General features: G+C 37.3%; 1 long non-coding RNA gene across 1 annotated transcript; it reads left to right on the top strand.

The window, feature by feature from the left end:
- The first annotated feature begins 260 nt into the window (after positions 1 to 260).
- On the top strand, positions 261 to 22,945 carry LOC124404062. Its single transcript, XR_006928977.1, has 3 exons — positions 261 to 1,066; positions 22,127 to 22,138; positions 22,933 to 22,945. It is a non-coding gene; the product is annotated as an uncharacterized LOC124404062 (long non-coding RNA).
- The last annotated feature ends 1,230 nt before the right edge of the window (positions 22,946 to 24,175 follow it).

Below are 24,175 nucleotides of genomic sequence, written 5' to 3'. Positions count from 1 at the left end.
GTTACATATGCTTCTCTATAGTTTTTTTTTTTTATAATAAATGGAATATAATTTTAGGTTATAAAATCCATATTTTCGAATATGGTAGAAAATGAAAAAGGGAAAATCGATAAAGTTTTCGAAATTTCAATTTTTATCGTAGTATCGTTATTATAGATAAAAAAAAAATTTATTTCGAAAACCCTTCAACAATCATTTATAGGATTTTGATATATGATGAGAAGTTTTTCGGCGAGCGTTTTTACGGTTATCGACGTGAATTCCCAAAATTTTTGTCTTCCTCCCTCCCAATTCCTATATCTCTCTCGCTCTTTCTCTCTCTCCCTCTTTCTCTCTCCGTCTACTTTTTTCCGTACATATATATACAAAATTTTCTGCTCACTTTCTGGCAGATGAATAGGAGGTATACAAGCCTACATGTGTATAATATCTATATACTATACATGTAATATATGGGGAGGAAAAAATATAGAAATAAAATGAAACAAAAACATCATCACTATACCAGTCACAGTATTTATGTATACAAATCTATTGTTTACTAGTTTTTAGAACGTCATTATTATATATTGTTAACTATATTAATAATTGGTATATAATAAAACACACACGAAATGAGAGAGTAAAAAAAAAAAAAAAAACATTTTAAGATATCATGTGTAAAGTGTTCGGTTATCGCGCGTCAGGGATCGTGGCTCTAGCTTTCGCCCCGTGTCGCCACCAACACGCCTAACCCACCCCCACCCTCGCCCCCACCTCTCTTAAATCTGTGAAAATCACCCCTCATGTAAATAATACCCTGCAGAAAAAAGGTAAATAGACGAAATCCCGCGTCATTATGATTTATTATTATCACATTATATTATTATTATTATTATTATTACTATTATTGTATTATTTTTGTCATTATTAATATTCATATTACTATTATGATTACCGCTATTATACTATTATTAATTCTTTAATCATCGTCAAATATAGATTTTAATATTTATCAGTATAATACGCCATTTAGTAGGGAACGCAAGATAATTATGTCATTTTCTTTCACATTTTTCATTCCTTCGTTCTTCTTGGTCTAATTCGTTCTTGATATTATCTGTCGAATATTGATTTTTTCCTGTATATTACTAAAATGTTGTAATACCTGAATATAAATATATACATATAAATATGTACATATATTATATATTTATATATATATATAGGTATTATAAAATTTTATGTATATATATATTACGTATAAAGAAAGAGAACAATCGAAAGATCGTGTTGTGGGACACGATAATATCATCGAGCGGCGCCGTTCCATAGGGTAATAATAATGATAACATATGTATAAATAAATATCGGACGGAGAATTTCATACCTTATAGGTATGATTGTTGAAATGAAACTCACCTAATCATTATATATATATATATATATATATATATATATATAGATTACGAAAAGTTTGAAAAACCAAAAAATACACCAGACAATGGATTATAATAATACTATAATTGGCATCATCGACTTTGTAGTTATAACAGACAAACAAACAAAAAAAAAAAAAAATGAAGAAGCACGTACGTCGACTTCGTTTACCTATTTATAATTAGAAAAAAAAAAGAAATCGAATTATAGAATTTAATTTGAACTTTAATCTCGTTTCCATTAATGTTTATTAGGTATCCATTCCTTATTCTGAACAAAGAATTTGTACAAATTTATGAACTTTCGTATTATTATAATATAAAGAAGAAGGAAAAAAAAAAGAAAAAAAAGATAACATAATAATAACTAGGTGAAACGAAACAAAAAACGATGTAGGATGAAACATTTCTGTACAGATGTTTATTTTAATTTTTTTTTTTTTTTTCTTATGATTATTATTATTATTATTATTATTATTATTATTGTTTCGCATGCGGCGATAATATTATTACCGCAAAACAAAAATGTGAATATATATTCATTAAGTCAAGTTTATATTGTGTTTCTGTTTCATCAACCCGATCACCAAATATCCATAATATATCCCAAATTGCGACGACTGCAGCGATATATATACTATCGATTCTTAATCACGTCGTTTACTTTTTTACTTGGATTAATTAATTTATCATTCTGACTCCACTTGTGTTTTACTACACGTTATTAATATCATGTGTCATTTTTTGTTTCATTACCGCGTCACGTTATTAACAATTTTGGAATATAACTTGGGGAAATCAGTTACGACAATAAATGCGGATTCTTCTCAACTTCAATATAAAGTATCGAAAATTTGAGCCGTATAATTCTGAACTTGAAACATTATACATGTTATTATTTTTCAATTTATTTATTTGAATCTTATTTCTATCGTATGCATTTATTTATTTTTTTTTCTTTTTTTTTTTCTTTAAGTTTTCTCTATTCTAGTACAACGAGTTTGGAACAAAAGCTACTCACTCGGGAGGATCAGGTAATTATATAAAAGAATCCAAATTTTATTTCACTATCGCACTTTTTCATACAAAACTCATCGACGTTTGTCCCGGTGAGACTGAAACACAATTTCAAACAAGTTTTAATTATGCTTATCCAACGCATTCACTCATCAACGTTTTCCTCTCCTCCTCTCGAAATCCTGCAGATCTCATTTTCACGTTTCTATTGATAAGTATTCCGTACTCTTTGAGAAAACGATTATTATCGAAGCTTGAACAATATAACATGCAGCCTGCGAGTTCCAACTGCGAAAAAAAAAAAAAAAAAAATTATCATTCGGTGGGAATGTAATTGTTTACATTTCGTTGTCTCGCCGGTCCGATGATAATTTGTTCACCCAGTCTTAATATTGCTCTTTGGATGAAACACATCGTCAACACATTACCTTTATCGTTTATAATATATATTATTTTACCAATGTTTTTTAATTATTGGTACATCGACGCTTACAAAACATACAAAATATACACGCAAAGTATCTTGTGTATGTATATTCGGATGACATTTTTACTTGTGTAAACATGTTTTTCAACGGTGAGATAAATTTCTTATATTTAATCGTGATCCACGGTATATAATCAAACATTGTTTATTATATGTATATATTTTCGCAGCCGCGTTTATCCGCGAATAATAGCAATAGATTATGGAACGAATGAATATCCAAGTTATCAAAAAGAGATTAAAACAAGCTACACAAAATGTAAACAAACCGTTCAAGTTATGGCGAGAATATTTACAACTAATAAGTACGTAGATAAATACAAGTGAAGTGAAATAGAACACGGAGTGAAAAATTCGATCAAATGTTTTCAAGCTTTTTCTGGTAAAAAAAATGTTGGAAAAATTAGAAGTTGAAACATTTTCATTCGTCATATCGGATTTTCGAAGATTTTTTAGATTTTTGGGAACCATCTGAAAAAATTCTCAACAATCTGGTGTGAAATATGAAAATGTTTCAGCAACTATCCATAGTAAAACGACTAGCGCTTCTAATTTTTTCGAAGTTTTTTTTTTTTTTTTTTTTTTTTTGAAAAAAGTTTGACAACAGTGAGAAGAAAAAATCCCCGCACTTCGGCTCTAAGTTCGAAAATTGTGACATCTGACACATGATTTTTCAGATTTTCAAATCGTGTCGATCAATAAAATGGTTTTGAAAAATTGTAGAAAATTCGAACCGTGTCGAAAAAATTAAGAAAAAAAAAAAAAAAGAATCACTGATTTTCAAAGTGAGAACAATCGTACAAAAAAAATTGCAGGCCAAATCCGAGAGGTCAAGGAGTGAACGTAGGTCGAAGTGAGCTGAATGAACTGTCTCACATACACACACACACACACACACACACAAATAATGTAAATCTAGGTACACGTGGATAGAGCCATTAATTCGACGCAGTAAATATCATATGGAGTGAAGTAAACGGGGCATTTGTCATATATATATATATTTATATATAATATTCATGCATACACACAAGTCGTTTCGAGTTAAAAGGCACGGCGAAGAGGGTGGCGAGGAGGTGGATAAGGGGAAGAAAGAGGGCTTCCCTCGCCATAAATGCAAATGCGGACGAGGCAGGCAAAGTGTAGAGCATAAGCGGGGTTCTGGCCAAAGTGCTTTCAATTACCTATATACCTATATATGTATATACGTGTATTCTCGATTCCGTGTCACGGTTTGGGCCCGACAATCGAGGGTTACTCCTGGGGTTAGTCGGCTTCTCGCCTTATAATATGCCTACTTTTCCCCTATTTGAACGAATCGTCGCGACAGGCTGAAAATAATTCGCAAACACTTTTCCTCCTTATTGTTATTAGCTTCCGGATTTAAATCATTTTCATTTCTTACTTGATTTTATACATATAGTATGATGTTTGAGCGAGAAAATGTAGTTTCTATTTTCCATATTTCAGTTTTTTTCTTTTTGGTCTATTATTCGTACCTACTCATTTTGTAATTTTTAACTCATATTTATCCGGGTCCTAATTATTATTGCGTCGAAAAACCACTCCGGAAATACTCGTATATACATGTAGATACGACATGTCTTCGAACTTTCCAGCGCCTCGATGTGTTCAATGTAAACGCCCGGTGTAGGTGTCGAACATCAATCAATATTTGGTGAAAAAACATAGATTTTTTACTGAAATTATGCATATCTGCATGCAGAGTGCATTTAGTATTTTACACATTTTTATTTTAGTATATAAAAAATGGAATCGAAAACTCGTCTATAATATAGTTAATAATTACATTACGTATAATTCTAAAACTTTTATGAAATGACAAACAAGCAACATGAATTTCTTGAACTGTTTACAGTGACTTTGCAATTTCCTTTCGCGAAGAAATCAAACCTCTGAAAGTTCACGAGCCTTTTTTCAGAATTTGTTCTGTAAATAGAAGCATTTCTCGGATTTCTCCACTATTTTGAGCGTAAAATAACACGCGTATACCCAAATACGAATTGTTGTGGAACGCTTATTCGCCAGGCTTGTTTGGTTCAAACGTAAACAGACCACAACTCGGCGTCCGAGTTGGCCGATTTAGGTTTATCCTCAGTTATAGTCACAGATTCTCAGACGCAGCGTCGTCGGCGTGCTCGTCTGCTTTTACTGTAGATGCGTGTATAAACTTGTATCGTGAATAGTTTTTCTTTCCTTGATTATCATTATTTGGGGATTTCATAAGCGTAAGTGAGTGCGGAAATTTATCACATCATATAATGACGTTGGTAATAAATTTTGTGAAAGAGGTGCTAAGTGTTTCTTATTCTACATTATACACAAGCGGCGGAAACTATCGGTGGTGACTACTCAACGCCGCTAACAAGGTACTTGTGCCATTATTCCTGTAAGATTTATTTATACTTGGATTTGAGTGTAATTTGATATGCGGGTTCGTTGAAAACCGCTCAATGGGCATGAGAGGTAATAATGAATGGTTTACACAGTTGTCGGGATTTTACGTAATTGAATAATTTACGAGGGCCCGCGCGCTGTGCTTTGCTATATTTATATCGTCCATGTACTGGCATAGCCATATTCACACACACACACACACATACACGTCATAACAAGCATCTACTTTATACATCAACGTGATAAATAATTTTTTCACGTTAGCCTGTGTGTTAGCGTCGTTATTATAATATAGTTGTCAGGTTGGCAGAAAAGATTATTTTAAGAAAATAGAAACATTTCATTTGAAGACAAAAAAAAAACACAATACAATTACAGTCGTAAGCGCCACCTTACAAGCGTTTGTTTTTAAAAACGGCAAAAGGGCGGATATTTTTTTTTTCTTCTTCTGATCGTATTCAGGCTTAGATATGAAAATATAGTCAGAATCATTGACATTGACGAACAGTTTAATTAAGAGAAAAAGATCGTGTGTACCGGTAGATACGATCTTCTGATACTGATTCAATCATAAAAACTTACGTCGATTGATTCCATAAGTTTTTATCTACAAAATAATATTTTTTTTTACTTTTTGGGGTTGGAGTATAAATTCATCAACTAACAGCAAAAGGTCGTATGTGCTGGTAGATACGACCTTTCGGTCCTGATGAAAATTTAAAAAATAATCTACTACGATTATTGCATAACGGTGTAACCGCCAAAAATTATTATTTTTATTCCTATCATTCCGATAAGCGACAATTTTTATAATCGACGTTCCGAAAATCGACATCCTTACTCTATAACTTTAGTTTAGGTTAGTTTCAACCGTTTACACCTTTCGGTAGTCTTTAGAGCGTTTGGAAAAAAAAATTGGTGCTTATTAGAATTTTTCTTATAACATTTCTGAATTTTCACAAATATCGATTTATCTATGCGTTTTAATGGTTTCTAAAACGATTGCAGAATAAAAATGGTTATTGCGACCTTCGCTTTTCATCTTTTTTTTTCATGTGCTTATGTATTATTGGAAAAAGGTTGTATTTACCTAACATTCGACCCTTTAACTTTATATTTTCAACCGCTTGATTTCGATTGAATTATATACGTTTTGATGATTTTCAGAGCGAATGATGAAAATAAAATTATAACACCTTGTGCAAACTAAACTCGCATTTTTGGCAATTACGACTTTATGCCATTAGACACGCGGCATGTTTTGACGCCGAAAATTAACCAGTAAATATTGCCGAATTTAATGACGGATACACCAACAATATATATAATACTTGTTATAATATCTGCAAGCGTACAAATATACATCGCACAGGTTTTTCAAGTTTCTTCTGAAACTTGTTTCTGCTCAAGCGTGACGCAGTGGCGCTCGATTAGGCTTTGGTTGAAGATCGCTCGATTGTATAGGCTATAAATTCTTTGCTATGCGGCGGCTAGGCCAGCGAGAAGGAAAAGTCACAGTATCAATGACTTCGTGACTGGTAGAAATTACTATTCAATTAAGTCGGACACAAGTTTTGACGCGAGAAGTATACGTTTTTTGGTTACTTGGTTGAAAATATTGAGGTTGATAAAATTAATGGTGTATAACCCAAACAGGAAAGTTAGAACCACGTTGATGCCCATTATTTTGTTTTGTTTTATTCACGAGTGAAAACCTGTTTGCTTACCTATGTGAATTATCATTCGCATCGAATAAAACAATTCTTTCCTCGCAGTTAAATCAAATGCGTATAATTATCTGATTTTTCATTGTATATCGATAAGAAATGCTTTTTTCTAACAACAAGATATTCTCTGGGTCACAAGTGCATTCTCATTCACTTACTTCTGCCGGATTTTTATTGTAAAATTTTGGTTTGGCTGCAATTTGGATATAATATTATATGTGTGAAAATCCTCCAATTTTTAGGCTTCAGGACTTGCCATCTCCACTTTCATCATATTTTTGTGATTGAACTTTTCTTTTTGAATTTTCAGCACTTTTGTTATTGGAAAATATATACGAACTAAAGTAGTTTTGTGTAAAAAAAAGTCTGATCTTACCGAATGTGAAATTTTGTTTTAATGTGGATCCTCAGGATTTGGAAAAACGTGTTTTTCCGAAATCTTCAGCTTCACATATGCGAAAGGGGTGAAACTAATTTTTATTTGTGCGAAAAAGCAGACATTTTGAAATGAATCCTGAAATTTTTATAGCTGATTAAAATGACTATATTCTACGCCTCTGAAACAATTATATAAATTTAATCGTGATCACATTTTCATCTCATAATAAAAATTTCAGGATTTACTTCAATATTCATACTTTTTCGCACGAAGAAATAAACACGATACATTTTTTGATACATTGCATGCGCCAAACCGGGAATATCAAAAAAATTTGTTTTCCAGCAGTTCCTAAGAACCAACCTCAAAATAGATTTCACATTTGGAAAGATGCGTTTTTTGCACAAAAAAATATTTAGGTATATTTGCTATCCAAAAAGTTGTCCGAACTCGATCGGTTCATCAGTCAAAAGTTCATATAGTAAACGCCTATCAAGGGACAAACCGTTTTTGAGTTAAGGGGGATGTCGGACCCGAGGGTGAAATAACTCGAGATTGGAGTGGCACAATAATTATTTGAGTTGAATTGGTTTAAAGTGATTCGTGTTATTTGCCTCAACATTTTTTAATTCAAATGAACATTTTTAATTCAGATAAATTTCTTCAACTCAACTTAATTAATTTCAATTTAATTTTTTTCTCTCTGTAAACAACTAATTCTGGCACGAATCCAAACTAATTCAAATCAACTTCACTCAATCTTCCACAATTCACTTATTTCTCAGTTAATTCTTAATAATTCAGATGAATTATAATGAATTCATAAATCCATTGTCACATCTATTCACTGAGCTATTTCCTCCTATAGTTCTAAAAAATTTTCTCTCCCCAAGTACCTACACAGTGATATTTATTCAAACTTTGCGAAATAATAGGGCTTACAATTGTGCTCGTAGGTTGGGTCAATGAAAATAAGGAAACATCAAGTTCGATCAAATTAGTAAAAAATAAAATCTACCTCGAGATTCCACTTTCAGGATCGTTGATACCGAATTAACCGTTCGAATTTTGAAATTCAATATATCGGATCTAACACGACGGTGACTCTACAGCTCCGTACAATTCAGAGAGCCATGAATATAAACAAATACCTATTCTACCCATAATATCAAAACAAAAATCATGAGGGTGATGAAAATGCGAGAAAATCATAAACCGATAAGCATCTGCCGGTTATTGTAATAACACCCGCGACTTTCCTTATCGCTATATTATATTACAGTTACGATATAAACGATCCACTCATCTTTGTAGTAACCCCGGAAGCCACTAGAAATTTATAATATATCGCATACCGGTTATATTGTTATGAAAAAAGTAAGTCGGAGTAAAACGCCTGGTTGCATTAAACTGCAACTCGACTCGACGTTGAGCACAACTCGCGGTTTCTCCGTTGCCAAAGCGTAAAACTCTCCGGTAACGGGCCGCAAATCTGCGGCTAAATTCACGGCGATGGTTACGTCGTAACCAGTGGCGGAAAACCAACGGTTTAAGAGGTAAAACTGACGGCGATGCTACGGAGGGGGGGGGGGGAGGATCCCGGTTATAACTTACCCTGTTAACTTTAATCGGCTGCGCGTCGCTGCGTTCCCAAACTGCATGCGCTTCTCCATCTCCATCAGTGAGCGAGTAGCCCCGGAATCCGTGCAGCATCGCGTTCACAGCCAATTACCTAAAATATCTACTCCTTCCTCGAGTTGTGTATGTACATACCTACCCCAACCAACCTTATTCACCCTCGCTTGGTCTCTCTTCCGCACTCATCTATTCCCAGCTCGTTCACCGTGTGATTTGAGGCACTGGAATGAGGACTTGGTTAAAAAAATACGTCGAATATCAACGTTTTGTTTACGCGGGTTTTAGAAGGAGAAGGTGTTTACGAAGTTTCAGTTTCAGTTTTTTTTTTTTTTTTTTTATTAAAAAATATTAACTGATAACGGACTTATCGTTAAACTTTTCAGTCACAGTGGGATGCTTGGTGTCCCACCTCAAAAAATTCTATCATTTGTATAACCCCAAAAACTCATGAGTAACAAGTTTCGGCCAGATCATTGAATTTTTATAGTTTTTTCGATTTTACATCCGCCATCTTGAATTTAGAAATCATCAAATTGTGACTTCAGATTCGTAATCACCAACCTCGAAAACCCCCGAGCAACAAAATTCGAACGATAGTGATTTTTCTGAACTGCGCGTATGCGCTGTTGTAAACAAATCTGACATCACGCGACCCTAACCTCGATTTCATACCTCGTGAAAAAACGCGTCAAGTACTTTTGTTTATATAAAGAATCGTGGGCAACAAAGAGGCAACGATATTTTCGTCTCACATATTTGCGATATTCGTCTCTTCGGCTTACCTACGACTCATATTATAAACTTACGCTCGGTCCGAAAAAACAGAGTTTGCTTTCCTTGTTACACAATATGCTGTTTTCTGGATCACAGAGACTTGACTCAGATTCAACTTGATCTTGATTGACAGACAAACTTGTTATGTTTTTAACTCGCACGTTTTTGGCCTGATCACTATACACCTCATGCATCCTTAAACGTAAGCGTATTGTAAGGATGTTGTATCGCGTGCGCCTAGAATCTTCGCGTGCAGTGTTCACGCAGTAACACCCTTGACTATAGACGGTCAATTTCAATTAACAAATTAGTGTTCCTGCAGGCATATCAGTAGAACGACCATTTGTCGCCATAAACGTCGGGCAGCCGTACGTTCAAGTCCCAAATCCCGCGACAGGAACGGCATCGGCTGCACGAAATCTAGATTTCAGTGGCTCCGGGCGTGCCTAAGTACCAACTTCGGATGGCCCTAAATCGTAACATATATCAAGTTGCCGGCGAGGGTGGGCTACCGGGACCAGGTGTCCCTCCTCATCCCCATTCCGTATACCTACCTTATAGTCCTCATACCTACCTTCGATGTACGGGGAGCTGTTCCGACACCTTGCGGACCCTGCGAAGGGGGGAGAGAACCGAGGACTTCATAGCCGCCTCCACCCTACCAGGAATGCCACCAAACTCCATCTGATAAAATCGCCCGGTATCCAGTTCAGATCTGATCGTAGAGTTCATCAGAGATTCAACAAGGGACTTTGCTGGAATTCCTTTAAAAGTGGCTAAACATCGGTTTTGTTAACTGCAGTAAACTTAAACTTGATGAATAGTTAAGCGAATTAGAATTGGATTCACCAATCGTTTGTCATGCACCCTTGAAAACTGGTCTTTGCGTTCAATCTATATGGGAAATCTCATACGATTTTACTTACCATTGGGTAGTAATTTCGGTGTGTGGTAGTATTCTCAAAAACTAGCGTCCGTATTTTTTTCGCCTTTGGTATTATCAATTCTTCAAATTTTGTGAATTAAAAACTTAGCTCTGTCGAAGTGGAGCGTTTTCACTTCGAAAGAGTAATATTTCATTCTACAATATTTGAAAAGACTGTTTCAAAGTTAGGATCTATTAAACTTCGAATTTTTGGGCCCGTATTAAAAATGTGGAAAAAAATTACAAATTATTCTAATCGACATCACCAAGATTTTGAGATTCTACCGAAAGTAGTTTACCTATTTATTTCCAAGATTGTCAGTCATTTTTTTTCACTCTAAGAGTGTCCCATAAAAACTGGTATAATAAATTCAGCGATCGTAAAAGTGGTAAATAATTTATAACTTCCAAGCAAATAAAAATACCTCTTTCCGCAAGATCTGAACATCTTTCTGATTTCGAGTCGAACTTTCTATAATTTTTCGGGGTCTTCAAAAATGCCCCAAAAATTCGATGTTCACAATAACAACCTTCAATTTTGGCATGATATCGAGAAACGAAAAAAAAAAAAAAACTTGCACGATCTTATTTGAGAACAATACCGTACACTCATGTTATAAGTAAATTGACGCTAAGTAAAACCGTATGAAAATCCGCATTCGAGGTGTCTTGAATATTTTTTACTCTTGGCAAATCCCGATAGATTTCATCTGTTTTTTGTTCATGGAAGGAGGGAGCAGCACCTTTAAATTAACACAATCCCATGACTGGTTTTGGAATACCGTAACTGTAATTTGAGCAACCCTGCAGTATATACATGTCTGTAAATACTTACGTATGGGATTTTAAGGGGGTAAAAATTATTCATTGCGGCAGACCCTGGACGGGTAGGGGGCGAGAAGGGGTATTCCAGTTTTTTTTGTGAACCACCGATCCCACCTTGAATAGTAGACATAAGGGCGTGACGAGGTTACGTGACGAGTAAGCTGGGTTCTTCAACCCGTTCGATGTTGTACAAGGAAAATTGTTTCAAAATAGTTCGTTGCGCGATTTAGGTACTTGATTCGCGATATTGAATGTAGTGGAGAGAATTTAAGAAGAGAAACTGTAAGTATAGGCGTTTCTTTTATGAACGTGATCTCAACTTTTTAGCTGACAGATTAATCCAGAAGATGACTTTTAGTAATTCTTGTGTCGTCTATTATGACATTTTAGGAGCCTCTGCGAAATGTTTAAGTTTAAAATATGATTTTCTGGTTCCGCGTGAAGTCACAAGATTTGCAAAAAGTATCGTTTGAAATGATGTTTTGACTGGATCCTGCCGAGTGCACAATCCTGTGAAACACAAAAATTATTTTCTTCCATGTCTTTTCTTTCGTTGTAGACGTATTGTTTACGAATGTGATCTAAATTTTTCAGCTGACACATTAATCCAGAAAACGATATTTAAAAATTCTTGTGTCGTCTATTATGACATCCTAGAAGCCACTTTGAGACGTCTTAATTCCATCATATGATTTTCTGCTTCCACGTGAAGTAACAAAATTTTCCTTCCATGTCTCTACCTTTGTTGTTGCCTCGCATTTACTCATTCTTTCACCATTATTGTCACCTACAGTTTTCTTGATTTATAAAATCAGGCTCAGCGACGAATTGTGACTGCACAAAAGGGATTAATCCTCCTTGCGCAGCGCTATTGCGTGCTTGCGTTGTTCCGCATTATAGAACAGCGTGAAGCTCGTGACGTTTTGACGTTCCTAAGCAAATGATCTTCCCCTAATACGTGAATTCAATCCTTGTGTACCTCGGCAGTACATGCGCAATCCGTGCGCACAATCAAGTACGAAGTTCTGCGTTTGCAAGGGCCAGATAATCCGAGAGGGCAAAGAGGAATAAGAGGAAGGAGAGCTAATGACCTTTTCGCATGCTCAGGTTAGCCGCGACAAAACTCCGTACTTCGTCATCGGTACCCCGCTTCTCTGTTTATCTCTCTCTATCTCAGCTTCTAATTTACCGCGATGCTAATCTTCCGATTTATCTTAATTCATCCGCGCGGTGGCGCTCGAGTCGCACCTTCTATTCCCGGTAATAATTCTTATCAACCCTCTTCTGGGTAATTTCATTTCTTTATATATATATATATTATATATATATATATATATATACATACATATATGTAGATTGTTTGTTCCGCCCGGTTCCGTGCTACAAGATTTCCTTTCCGGATCAAAACGCTAATCTACACGCCAATTCCTACACCCTTGTGCATGCTCACATGCCTCCTGGGGGGGGGGGGGGGGGGGGGGGGCTTATGGTACCTGCAACGTATCCCGCCTTGTTTTTATACTCCTGATCTGATTATACCATCGCGAATGACGAATGCTCCGGAACGGATTGCTGATCGTTACTTAGTGCATGCGATGCTTTTGTAAAAAAAACTACGAAAAAAAAACAACCGGTAAAACAAAATGATATATGAAAATTTGTGAAGTCCAACGTAGTCGAAAAATTTCGATTTATCCATACTTTTATTTTTATTAGCGATCGGTTGGTACCTACCAAAATTATTAATGAAACTTGAATTTTCATAACGAACTTTGGCGTGGATATAATTAATTACCAAAATACGACACAAAGTAAATAGCAAAGTTTTGAGTTTTGATTTCATCAAAGAATATCATGAACGAAAATCACGCGATCAGGATCAGATAAGATCGTATAGTTATATATATATATATCTCTCTAACGCAAGGTGAGCGGTACTTTTTTAGTCTATCAAACGGAGGTCGCAATGCGACGTAGTAGGCGAACATAGGCGAGACTGTGCTGAGATTGCCGGTTACCAACTTTCCGGTCGCCACAGTTTCTTCGGCTTCGCGAGCGCGACGCCGACAGCCTTGGTTACGGCAAAATAATTAATTTTCGAGCCACCGCGGCCGTCGACGGTTTGTAGTAGATCCAATATGCATGTACAGTTATATTCCAGCGCACGGAGTGTATAAGGTGGTACATAACTAGTGGGCATTACACGCGTGGTAGGTACTACATACATACCTACTTGGAAAGTGCCTGGCTGGCTGTACATTACTTTATACGTGTTGCTCATAAAAAACAATGACTGCGCTAAAGGTTCCGGTATTATGCAAAACATTTTCAAAGAACTCCCTATACGCGCATGTAATATGAATTAATAGATACGCACTGTCCTATGAAATGTTTGATTAAACGATGATGATGATACGACTTGATATTTGAAATTGCAGGGTGTCTAGTATTCATGGCAATTATGGAATCAGGGAATTCGATATTCCCTGGAAAAAATCTGGAAATATCAGGGATTTTCATGTCGTATTTGGAGGTTCATAAAAATTTAACTATTTGGTGGGTGAAAAATTTGTTTTTTTTTAACTTATAGGCAATAGTTGTGAACCAAGCCCTGACTTCTTAAAAATGTTACGTCCTAGCGAATTTTTACAAATTTTTCTCAAAATGAGCTCTGCTCTCGTCAAATATAGAATATTCTTGTTCGTATGACTATTGCATTTTTCATTTATTGTGTACATGAGAACAAACTGGATAAACAATGACTCTTGTTTGGAAAACCTGAAATTCTCAGAGGATTACGTTTTCACAAATAACTGGACACCGTGAAACGGGAGAGATTATTCTAATAATGACCGACCATAGGATGGTCACGTGACTCAGGAAGGGCCAGTGTCACGAGTGACTCAGTTAGGGTTGCTTCAAGCCTGCAGAATAAGTAAAACCTTCAGCGATACTCATACCTAATGAGTAGAAAACTTAAAGCTCGTTGTCAGTATCTGACAAACAGTCTCCACACAGCCCTTGAGGATCTCGCAATGAGATAAGTACTTACGGTGACCGATTTTCACAAGAAATAATAATAACCTTAAATCCACAAATTCACTCTCGTCAAAAACTGGCGATGAATAAACGATCACTGAACGAATAAGCTTGGAAGAGATGAATGTTTTCGTCATACAGACACGGAGAGAGAGAGAGAGAGAGAGAGAGAGAGAGAGTTGCATCGGGTCTATATATTGTATATTCCTTGTTATTTTTGCGAATTTCAGGCGAAGTATACAACCGTTCATCGGTACAACTGTTGTGAGTGTGCCGAGTATGTTTTTCAGCGACGAAGCGCAGTATATTGATTAGCGGAATTGCAACACGTCGAATAATATTGGCACACCTTTTGTTTTTCACTTTTCTCGTCTCTGTTTTTTGGCACTTTCTCGCTTTCCTTACGCCGTGGCCGTGTGCACGCATATTATATGCATTCACAATACCTGCGCATTCGATTTATACCTGCTAAGGTACGCGATTACGACGCCTCAGCGGTCGTTGACTCTTGCGGGGGCCCCAAGCGCGTCACGTTAAACAAACATATCGGACCCCGGGGGTACCGGTTCAAAAACAAAACCCTGCCGCCTGCTCACTAATTTCTATATCGTGCCGTTTCACACCTGAGGACAGCTATTAGTCATTCCGGGATAAAAATAAATCCTTTCAAGGCTTCCATTACCACTGTTGCTGTAAAGATCTTGCCGCCTCGTCTCAAACGCGAAAACAAAAATTATAGGCAATAAATTTCTCGACTACGAGTTCATCAAATGCCGAATCTGATCATAGTTCCGTTGCGTATTATTCTATGCCGTTGCAATTTCAATCTCGCGTCTTGTAGTTAGTTGCTCACTCAGACCTTGACCCAATTCGCTGAAAGAGTGAACGATCAAATTTCTTGTTAGCAGACCGAGTGACAGACTGCGCATGCGCGAAACATTTGAATTCTATCGGTCGGAAATCTTTTCGTCTGCTAGGCAGGTGAGCCAACTTACTCGAAAGGTGGCGTAAGATTTTGAACTGTTCGCTTCGAGTGTTAAAAAGAAATTATGTCGCTCCGATCGCTCGTTACAGTTATCTGTCATCAGTCAGTTAACAGTAAAAGTTTGTCGAGTCTTCCGAAATCTCTGCATCAGGTGCTGAAGATCTGTTTAACAGAAAGAAATTAGCGTCATCTGCATAACCTCCGTAAGCCGAGTTTCGCAGTTATTTATGAACCTTGAGTTGGCCAGCCTGCATGAAAATCCGAGAAAAGCTTGCGCATGTGTAGTGAGACAGTCAATCTGACAAGTTTCACCGTTTCTTCTCGGTTTAACCATTAACCAAAATTACACTCGCGTTGGACAGAAAATATATCGTTTCTTTGTCGAAAGATCAATTCATTTTGCATTCTGTGATATATATATATAACAGTAGAAAATCTGTGAGGAAAAATATTATCGCATTCGTTGAAGGAAAAACATATTTAATACCAAATATTCGTTTTGTTGTAAGAGGAAATCACTTTTCAGCCATGTGTGTAGGTTCGATGCTTGAATTGAAAGGAATTAGAAGAGGTTGAAGAAAATCAGCTAGTTCTCACGAAACGCGTGACCCTTACCCGATGTTGAGAAATAACTTTGCGAAAAAACTGTGAGTTCGTGTCCAACCATGAACTGTAGGCAGTGGCGAAATATCGTACCACCACAACGAATTGAATTATTCGACGGTCTGCACCGTTTGCCCACTTCACCTCGAGTCCTGGAAATATTTTGAGCCGTGCTGCACGTGACCCGGTCATTCGGTCCTTCAGCTGCACACTTTAAGTGTTTTGCTTCTGCAGGCACGGTCGTCGGTGTCATGGTCAAACCGTCGAACAAATCGAAAGTTGGGATAACATCATTTTCTCGCTTTTTATTTTTCCTCCAGATTCAGAAGTTGGCATATTACATACACACACATGCATCGATACACACTCGCCCACGTCAAAAGCTACACGCGTGTTTAATTATACACACAGCCCCGACGATCCGCAGATCAAATATTGCCTGGGTTGATGAATTTTCATTTACATATTCGCTTATACACGTCGAGTCTGTGGACGTGATATGCAAATTAAACTTTAAACACCGTGATATTTATATTGCACAAGATCTGAAGAAAAATTCGTTTTTCTGTTTTTTTTTTATTCTTCGATATAATACTGGCTACGGCCGTACCTTCGATCTTCCGTTTCTTGAGATAACAGCCTTTAGTAGTTGATGCACCGAGAGAAATTACTAGTATAATATTCTATATATATGATGTAATGAATTGATATTGAGACTTTCCATAAATAAAAAATAGTTACTTGTAGCAAATTTTTTTTATAACTTAAAGAAATGCAATTTTTTTCAGTGTAAAGTAACGGCAATAATTCTGAAAGCCGAGAAACTCGAGTTTCATTACTGCAGCAGCAGCGTTATAGTTTAAGCGAACAGCCGCCATAATTGTCACGGAGAAAGCTAACCGAGTAGGCAGGAAAAACAATTTGCTTGAATAAATTTGCTGCACACAAGCAGCAAAGCACGTCGCCGGATATTAATTCAGTGCATTCGTCCTGTGTTTATCCGTTTCAAATTCGATAAATCCACGAATGGGAAGTTCAGGAGGAATGGGATGGGATGGGAGGGTAGGAAAAGGGAAGGGCTCAGTCGCTGCCGAGCGTCTAATTACGTAATTACGCAATTAAGACATAACGACGTACCGCTTCGCTTACACAAACTCGATACGCGGATGCACCTCGCTCTACTATAATTACTAATTACTCATTAGCATGCGCCACTTGGTGTTGATGTTACACCACACATCGCGTGTTGGTATGCAATACCTACACTCTGCGTACGAATTTGTTGTAGATATATTTGTGCGCGTTCATAGGTATTACTGTATCCGCATCCGCATCTCACTCACGTATTTTGCTCATCGATGGCAAGTAGCGTTCAAGGATTCGCAGAGTCATTTCGCCGCGGTTCTCTTATACGTGATATAATCATCGACACGGACGTGCGAGACTTGCTTGAAAATTTTTACGATCAATTGGAATTCCGGTGAAAATGTTGTATTTTCAGTTACCAATTTTGCGGTCAAATTTAATTCAGGATCATCGTTATTTCAAATTGGCAAAACCGTATGAAATCGAAAATGAACGAAAGTGAACGTTCGCTGGTTTGATTAGACTATGTGTACACTATGTGAGAGAAAAAATTCATTCTATCAATTAAATTGTCTGGTTTATTTAATGCTTTTTTTATCTCAGTCGATGTTTGAAATTCAGGCTCACTTTCAGCATCGATCCTCAAGGGTATCTGTGTAGTTACATACTGTTATACGACAACGACGATATTATAGTTTGGTTGCATCAATGCAGGCAGCGTTAGTTATCCTTATAAACGACTGACAGTCTCACAGCAGGATTTTGTTATTAATTGATACGCATCTCATATATAGCCTCGGGTCTGCCGCGCCATATTAAACCGATAATGAGATTAATTAACGTGAGCTAAAAATGGATGATCCCAATTCTGGGCTGCCTAGTGAACGGTGTTTCCATATCCTACATCCGTTTACATCAACGTGTAGCTTCGAAAAAGGGAGGACATTATATGGAGTCGAATGTGTCAAGCGACCAAATTCCTTTCATGTAAACCGACACTAGAGTTTGGAAATTAGGGGTTTGTGAATAATTTAAAATCGCAAATAATTCACCATGAATCAAATAGTAATTTGATATAATTAGAGTTCGGATAATTCGAATTTCTTGAATGTGCGGTTTATCGTCATTATTTTTGCTCCGATCAGTTGACTTTTATTTTTGAAATTTGCGTCCGTTCGAATTTAATCATTGATCGCTTAGTAAAAAAATTAGTTATTGATTTCAAGAAATCGAATTTTATTTTCCTGTCAAGAATACAGTTTCTACGGCTACACCTTTTATTAGACCAAGTACAGTGAAAACAGGAAACAGTAAATCGGTAATTCGAAATATATTTGGACTACTAAAGCAACTCGAACTACTCGAATACTTAAATATTCTATCCTGAAAAAGGACCTCAGGTGCAAAAACTTGTGCCAAGTACGTCAAAGTGGAAACCAGTAAAAATTTATTTCGCAAGTCAGAAATTATCAAAATGACAATTAATTTTAATAAGTATCTATTTAAGTTACGTATGAGTCGAGCGAATTTCTATATCATTTTTATACTCGTACAAATCTCTTGTACAACTTTTAAGCGAAAGTGGTGTAAAACGAAAATTCTTCAGCAAACTGACCATTTCGACGAGGTTAGAAATGCGTCAAATTACATATCTCATCTCTCCGTTCGTCGATTGCATTGAAATAGAGCTCATCAATGAAAGTTCTGCAAAACCACATTCTAATTGTAAGTAAAATTCTCTAATATCACAGTAAACCTAAACTTAGCGGAGAAATACTTATTAATTTGTCGCCTTAATAAAAACAGTAGATTTTTCTTCGCGGTAAATTAACTGCGCGTGATTATCGTTTTTTGTTTTCGTTTTTGTAATGCACTTGGCACGAGGCTCTACCGAGTCTCTTAATTCAATTCAACCACTATAGCTCAGACAAATTAGACCGCAAAAGGGTCTGACACGGAAATAAAAGAAATTAGCGACGTGCCTTCGCGAATCGTTAGCAAGGAAATGGGGGGAGGGGGGAGTCTACATTTCGGTTTTTGGGAATCGCACCCGCTGGCTTCAGCCGCCATCTTGAAATTAAGGATGAATTTTTATCTATTAAATAACTCGTTTATTTTCAATTTCACACGAAGAATGATAATGACAAAAGTTATTTGGAATTCAATTTCCTACAATTCTGGTTTTCATAATTTTTTCCCTGGGATCGATATTTTTTTATTAAGACCCGAAAGAGGGGGTGAAATTTAATTACAGCATTATCTCGTTTACTATTGATTTTTGATGAAAATTAAATTTGCTAAATCTTTGGTCCTTATTGTTTTTTTCCTAGCATAGATGTTTTTTATTTAGACCCGAAAAGAGGTGGGGATAATATATCTAAATATTGTATTAGCACGTTTAATTATTACTGATTTCTTCGTATAAACGATGATAAACAAGCTTGTTACGAATAAAATTCTTTACAACTTTGGTTCTATTCGCAGAGCCCTAACGAAAAAAAAAAAAAACTATCGAATGGTAGAATTTTCTGTGTCGAGGAATTTGAGTATTGAGTTGACCGCGAGCATCGCGTCGTTATACGAACGTATGTGTATAATAATGCATACGAGTAGGTATCTTACAAGAGAGATCTCTGTACGCGTAAATGTGTGGAAATTGATACCCTGGACGAGAAAGATGTGAGAGGGAGAATGATAAACGTGCTCGAGTGAGCGTGAGCCATTTTGCGAACGCGCAACGGCATGCGAGCGGCGTCGCCGGTGCGTCGGGATTCGTGGATCGCGTGGCATTCAGGATCGCTGCGATGCGCTGCTTTGCGCTGCGTTGCGTTACGTTGCGTTACGTTGCGTTGCGTTGCGGTCTTCCTTGCGTGATGCGTCGCGTCGCACGGCGTAGCGCAGAGTCGTCGCGCGTCGCTGCAGCAGCCAAGGGTGTCAGCGCGCGTATTTCACCGCGATGCGAGGCGTCGCGTCGCCTCGCCGCGGATCTTGCCCCCCTCCTCCCTTCCTCCCTCCCCCCTCCTTCCACCCTCTCTCCCGCCCTTCCTACCTCCCCGACACGGTTCACGCTGCGTTACGTTCGCGATGGCTTCCGTATGCCCTGCCTCGACGCGATTTGCCCTCGGCGCGTGTCCCTCTCGCTAATTAATTGCCAGAGGCATTAAAGCAGACGCAGTCTGCGCCCTCTATCTTTATCCTTGCGTAGAGATTTGACTGGACGAAAGTAGTTAGATATTTTTTATTAATTACATAGGTCAATGAAAATAAAAAAATATTTTGATGTCCATCTGAATGTGATTTCCTCTGATTAGTTATTACAATAATATTGTGTGTACGTATATCGATATTTCTTGACAAAAATCATGAACAAAGCTGATCTCACTTTCAATTATAACAAGAAATATTGAAAATATTATTTCATACAGATAGTAAGTACTAAACTAAATAAACGTACTAAAAATTTTGTTTACTATTTGTCCACGTATAAATGCATCCTCGAATTACCGGAAGAAAACTTTTTTCACTCTCACAATTTTATCTTTCATCGATAAAAAATTCCGCTTAATTTTTCTCAGTCAAAAACTTACTTCGAATTCAATTCAAACAGTCATAGCTTCGCCATGTTTTTAATTACACAATATATTCATATGATAAAAATAAAAATTCAATTATTGCTTCGAGCATTAAATTCTCTGGATACAGTACAAGACTCATTGCAATTTGATTATAATAATTCTAACTACAAGTCGTCATATTTCGTCGATCGCGTATTAGTATATCCAGTAAGTAAGGGTATAACAATATAACAAGATAGTTTCCTTCAAGAGCAATAATTCGTCCGTGAAGTTTGCTCGGGTCACATTATCCTCCGAGGCTGGGTGGCTTTCGGATGCAGGGGGAGGGGGGGGGGGGGGAGGGGGGACGCTGCGTAAATCATCAGCGAAACTTGATTTACAGCCCCCCCCCCCCTCGCGTGAGTTTCGGGGCCCAGGGGGCAGACAATGTGAGCAAGTCCTGCAGCGGTGCGAAGGCGAAGTCCGCAGCGACGACACCTGGAATCGTGGGAAGCCAGAATCGCGGCAAAGCCGTATTGGAATCCGTCGGAAAGAAGACGAGCGTGTAAAAATGACGCAACGCGCCGCGACGCCGCGCCGCTGAATTATTTCCCTGGTCCGACGAGCTGACCTGCCCGAATGACCGGACTCTCGCACCTGTGGGCGGATGGTAGCTCGCCTGGTAGCCCCGAATGCTCGGGTTCTCCTAATATGACACGTCCAGGCGGACCCGGTCAGCCTCCCGTCGCGGCCGGGATCCAGGAGTTAAAATGCCCAGGTACCGCCCGCAGGGCGTCCGGTTCCCAGTTACAGGACCGCATTTTTCACATCAAGTTTCTCCTTCTTTCGCTCATCTTTCTTTTTCTTTCACAACATCTGATGTGCTATTAATAAGCCCGCCGCTCTGACTTACGGAATTTTTATTTTCATTTCCGTTTTTCTCATTCTCTTTCCCCTTTTTTTATTTTATTATTTTTATTTTTTTTTGCCAATAAGGGTACCTAATTTTACTTTTTTCTTTTTTTTTTCGTTTAAAGTCGTTGAAACGGATTACGTTAATGTATTGCGTAACAAGATGTTGATGGGCAACTTTTTTTTACGCTGAATTTTAATCATTATCATAAACAATTACACTGATTGGCGGAAAAATTGTTATGATAGTGTATTTTTTGAGTAGGTATGGTAAATAGTGAAAATAGTTAGCGATTTTCGTTGAACGCTTCTATAGTAGGTATCGTTAAAAATTCGGAGTATCATACTTGTGTAATATTTTTCAATATTTCAATGCTAGAGGCGGATAAAGAAAAGAAAACATTCTGAAATATATTCAAGTGTACTTGGAATTTATTCTGCTTTGAAGAAAAATATTGTTCTCATATCAGGAGTGATGACAGCAAATGTTTTTCCGCTTGAATCGATCGCAACACTTTGATCAGCTTTTGAATACGTCTCGTCCTATCGTTATTCTCAATACTGAAATAGTATCGATTACAATGTATTCCGATAGCTTGATTACTAATCCCGTGTACTTCTTTGTAATCTACGCATCGATAAAAAATGTCCAAAATCTGAATTTGCCATTTTTAGGATCATTAGTCACAAGTTGACGAAGTTCTAATACTTTTTTCATTGAACTCATTTCGTGGAAAGATTATAACTATTGTCCGTAATTTTATCAAAGTGACGAGTTGTTCGTGGATGTTGCAAGAGGCAAAAAAAAAAAAAACATTGGGGTGCAAAAGTAGAGAGATTTTGTACTTGTGTAATATACATAACGTTTTGAAGAAGAGCCGCGCTTATTTCAATATATTGCAGAAAATTCAATGAAAAGCTACGCGGTAGATGCAACATTCCAATTCAATATTCTCTCTCTGCAGTAGCTGATACTTCACAGAGATTGGTATTACAATGATGAAGTGGTATGTAACGTGGTGAGGTTTGACCTCTGCAGTCTGCCGCATGGCCAGTATTACAAGACGTACCTACAAAAGTGAATTATGAGTAGGCCACACCCACGTCAAAACTGTACACACACACGCATAGTATATAATATATAGACGCACATATATACATATGTATATATATATATATACTTACCATGTAAATATGGTACAAAAATCAAAACCTAAGAGGGGCAAAAATCGCGATTGTTGTCTCCTTCGTGGCTGTATTTTCGCAGAGCTAAGTTATAATACGCGTAGATTATGATAATTTATGTAAGCCGTACGAGGTCACTTTGAAGGCAGAGGCAACGCGTGCTGCTGCTGCAAGGTATAACGCGGAATATTTCGCAATGCCGCGTCGCGTCGTCCGCGCGATGTACAGGTAAAGTAAAAAAATCGTACGTAGAGACTCTCCATCTCTCACAATTAGGCGCTATTTCTATCGATAGCTGATAGGTGTTAGTAAGTCTCGGTCCCAACCGTCAGAGAATTCGACCCTCGACAACATCTCGCAGAACGGTGCGTCAGCCGTCGTGAGTCACGATCGACGACGTATCGTTTCGTTTCGTTTCGTGTTTGTGTTATTCCTTGGCTCCTCCTTTTTTCGCATCGTGCATCTGATTATATTTGCAATTATTGGACGCGAAGACTAACGAAAATCAGGACTGATTATTTCTCTCTGTACCTAAAACGTGTTGTGCAAATGTTGGCATTCCTTTTCGCTGAAACCGCCCTGGCTGTGAATCATCCTCACCAAGGTGGGTGTCTGTTGCTGGTACTCCCACCATAGCCATACGTTCCTCTGACACGGAGTTTATTGCGAGAATACTTCGTACTACTAGTTTTGCTACAGCTACTTCGTCTTTCTCCTCGACGACTTCTTCTTGTACTTTTTCTTCCTCCTTCTTTTCTTCTTCTTCTTCTTCTTCTTCTTCTTCTTCTTCCTGGCGCGGAACCTGCAGCAATCGTAAAAAAAACCGGTCGTGGAATTCCGATTGTAAACTTCACAAAATTGTTCAGGCAGGTAAAGGTTTTGCTAAAGAAACGAGCTAAAAGAAACTTTACTCTGAGCAACTGTATTTGATTTTGTTTTGTTTTTGATATCTTGAGTGTATAAAAATTTAAATGCATTAGGTGCGTGTTTTTTTTTTTTTTTTCTTATTTCTCTCTTTTCACCGTCATACTTACAACGTGATGCAGTCTCGGGAAACTGATCACCCAAACGCTTGTCAACTGTCAATGACGACAACTCAGTTGCACCAAGACGCTAACTATTTTCAAAATTCGTTAAATTCTCGAGGTGGTATTGCGTTGCGAATTTTAGGCAGCCATAATGTAACGCGTTTGAATTGAAGTC

This window comes from Diprion similis, chromosome 3 (assembly GCF_021155765.1).
Source record: "Diprion similis isolate iyDipSimi1 chromosome 3, iyDipSimi1.1, whole genome shotgun sequence".
NCBI lineage: Eukaryota > Metazoa > Arthropoda > Insecta > Hymenoptera > Diprionidae > Diprion > Diprion similis.
The sequence above is the reverse complement of the archived record's forward strand: the minus strand, read 5'-3'. Positions and strand labels throughout refer to the sequence as shown.